At 47.5% G+C, this 3,535-nt stretch overlaps 1 pseudogene; it reads right to left on the minus strand.

Moving 5' to 3' along the window:
• Positions 1–2,525: 2,525 nt before the first annotated feature.
• LOC112391446 (60S ribosomal protein L22 pseudogene) lies at positions 2,526–3,248 on the minus strand (annotated as a pseudogene).
• Positions 3,249–3,535: the final 287 nt, after the last annotated feature.

The raw sequence follows: 3,535 nt of genomic DNA on the forward strand, positions 1-3,535 counted from the left end.
CCCGTCGGCCCCACCCCTCCCCCTCCCGCGCCCGCCCGCCCCAAACTCCAGCAAACAAAACGCACCATTCACAACTCCGCGCCGCGCATGCGCTGCCCGTCCGCCCTGGGCTGCAGCGAAGCGGAGCTCCTCCCGCGGCGTGGCCCTGTTCCTCTGGACCGCCCGCGGGCCACTTGGTGTGGAATCGTCCGGTGGGGATCTGCCCGGTTCTTGGAGACAGGGAGCGGCCCATGCGGGTTCTTCCTTTCCACTGGAACTTTTGGGCTCCACAGCAGCGCGGAGTAACCCCAAAATGTCACGTGAACGCGAGGAAACTTAAGTCCTTGGAGACTTTGCGTCCGAGAACCGACCGGGAGGGGTGTAGGCTGTGCATATCAAAGACTAAAGGTGGAAAGAGACCAAAGAATCCATCTGAATCCGCATAATGGTGGAAAGGTCGGAGCTGTTGGAGTCAGAAGGGCCTCAAGTGGGATCTTACTCAACTCCCCTGCCTGCTGGCTGAGGCCCTTAGATAGGCACTGGACCGCGCTAAGCCTCAGTTTGCTTTTTTCCAAAATGCAGGCTGTCACAAGCTCGCAGTGTTAGCATGAGAGCCTTTACGTAATTCTAGCACATGATGAGCACTCAATAAATTTAAGTTTCTAAAGAACAAGCTGACTTATATAACCCAATACCAGTTCATATATTTACACAAATGTGCAACATGATCCACAAGTTCTAGGGAAGTCATTTAGCCCAAGCTGGAGAGAGCCTGATATGGGATTTATGGCAGAGCTTGACTCAAAGTTGGTCTTCAATAAATTCTGATCCTTAAAATCTCAGCTTGTCAAAAACTCAGTCCAAGTATGGCAAATAGGTGCCAACTCTGATTGACAGTAGCTGGCCTTATTGTAAAGGATTTTGAGGATACACTTAAGTTCACAGGAATTAGTGCCAAGGGCAGTTGGCAATGTCTGCCTGAATGCAGGATTTGGCAGACTTTCCCACCCCTTTCTAGTCCAATCCAATCTCGTTTTTACGGATATGGAACTCAGCTAGGATGATGGAGTATCCTGGTTTTAGCAGTGAAAGTCCCATGTCCCAGGAAACCACTCAGTCCCTGGCAAACTGGATTGGTTGTTCACCCTGAGGTCCAGTTAGTGACTGATTGCCCGAGGTCAGGGAGAGAGTTTTCAGCAAAAGCAAACCTGTAGGCTGGTAGTTTTAACAAACACACTCTTTCTGAATAGCAAACATAGAATCAACTCCTTCTAAGGGCATGCTCCCTGGCCTACACCTAGCCAGTGTGAATGTATGTCTGTACACAAACAGAAAGGGTATACATAGTTACGGATGTCACCAACCACTGTTGTTGGGCCTCCAGCTATCCCAGAATCTTTCCCTCAGGTGTCTTTCAATTGCAAGTGACTGAAAACCAATTCAAAAAAACTTAAAGCTAAAAAGTTGTCAGTTTTACTTTAAGTAAACAAATCACAGAGAGGGACTCTTCGTTTCTCCATTGCTTCTCACTGCTAATTCTCTCAGCATCTCTTCTATGGCATTCATTTCCTGACAAAGGATGGGAGCAGCCACTTCTCCATCTCCAAAGTCTCCATCTCCCAGATTGGCCCAGTCTGGGTCACATACTCTCCCCTCTGCCAAAATCACCATTTCCAGGCAGATGTGATGACACTGGCCATCTTAAGTCACATGCTCTCCCATTGCAGATTGGGGGCCTGAGATTGGCAGCTTCAGAGAGAAGCTGATGGTTCAAAGAAGGGAATAGCAGTTTTCCCAAAAGGAGGGAGTCAGAGTAGTACATGGTGGGCCCACTGAACAGTTTGTATCAGCTACATCTGGCAAAAGGTGCCATTTTAGTTTCACTGCCTAAAGATTCTGGTGAAACTGAAGGGGGAAACCACATCAGCACAAAGCGTGGATACAACCAGCCTTAAAACATCTGCACTTTATGTTGGAAGGTAAGTGAGGCAGCCTCTACCCCAAGTTACCAAGGCAGAACTAAGTCACTCACAAGGAATAGAAGTTTTCATCCATCTGCTGCTTCTCCCTTAAGTCTTTCCAGTTCAACTAAGAAGACCTTTGGGCACTAGGACAACACAGCCATTGTTTAAATGAGAGGAAGATGATGAGTTTGCTCTCAGTCAATATGGACTGTGGTCTGGGGAACAGAGTTTCTGCTGTTGACTTCAATAGCAGGAAAAAAGGATATCCCATGTGATACCATGCAACACCACCACTTTCTGTTCAGGCAGACATTTGTGTAAAACCTTTCATTTCTGTCTCCAAAAGATGATTCACAGGGAAGCACTCTTACTCCACAGTGGGTCCAGGTAGGGCTCACGGACCTGCAGCTGACCTTGGTGTTTGGATTCTAGCAATAATCGTTTCTGCCCTGGGAAATGTGGAATAAATAAAAGTTGAAATCTCACTGGAGTGGCCTAGATGCTCAGACAGACATGAACTTCTTGTTGTTGTTCCCAAGTTTTATTCAAGAACTCATACAAAATATTCCAGATAGTTGAATTTTAATCCTCATCTTCCCCCACTTCTTCATCTTGATTAATCTGGAAGAAATGCAATTCGTAACTCTCTTTGCTGTTAGCAACTACGCATAACCAATCATGTAGATTATTCTTCTTCAAATATTTTTTGGTGAGATATTTCAAATACCTTTTGGGAGAAGGCACCGCAGACATTACAGTCATCCTGCTCTTGCTTCTCTTGATTGTTACAACCTCTCCACCAAGATTCCCAGCTTTTCCGTTCACTTTGATTCTCTCCTAAAGAAACTGCTCAAAATTGGCAGCATCCATGATTCCATCTTTTGCAGGGTGGATGCAGTCAAGGGTAAACTTCAGTACTAGCTTCTTTTTTTGCCCCCCTTCACCACAAGCTTTTTCACAGGGGCCTTGGCAGCAGCAGAGCCAGAAAGCCCCCATGAACTTTTTTGACAAGGAAAAGGTCATGGTCAAGACAAATCCCTTCTAGGCTTAAGGGGGCAGGACTCGGAGCAGTGGGAGTTCAGAGCAGGACAGAGCACTCTAAGAGTCAGCCTCATGGGGGTGGGGGTTGGGGGGGATGACGGCCTGAAGGAAAGGGATGGGAAAGTCTGCCAGGCGGACCCAGAACAGCAGCACCACAGACAGCCTTTGGCAACTCCAGGCCACAGGGTAACCCACACTCGCCATTGTCTGGCGTCCAACCGGCCAGGATGACCGGGAAACGAGCCGCAGGCTGAAGGAGGCCATCTCCTCGACTGACCTCTGTATGCCTTTTTTGGTTGTTGTTAAATTTTTTTCACTTATTTTAAAAACTGGATTAAAGGAAATTAATAAAGGAAAATTTCACCTACATCAGGTATATTTAGCTTTGTGCTTCTGTCCAGATGAGTATGGATTGGTCCAGGCACCACCCAGTGAAGGAGTTTGCTAAGAGCCAGCTCTAGCAGGGCCCACAGATCGAAGCCTGAGGGTGTCTGTCCATTGCCTAGAAACACCCTCCCAACCCCACAAACCTGGCTGAATTCTCTGAAGCC

The sequence above is a fragment of the Neophocaena asiaeorientalis genome, unplaced genomic scaffold (assembly GCF_003031525.2).
Source record: "Neophocaena asiaeorientalis asiaeorientalis breed wild unplaced genomic scaffold, Neophocaena_asiaeorientalis_V1.1 scaffold90, whole genome shotgun sequence".
Taxonomy (NCBI): domain Eukaryota; kingdom Metazoa; phylum Chordata; class Mammalia; order Artiodactyla; family Phocoenidae; genus Neophocaena; species Neophocaena asiaeorientalis.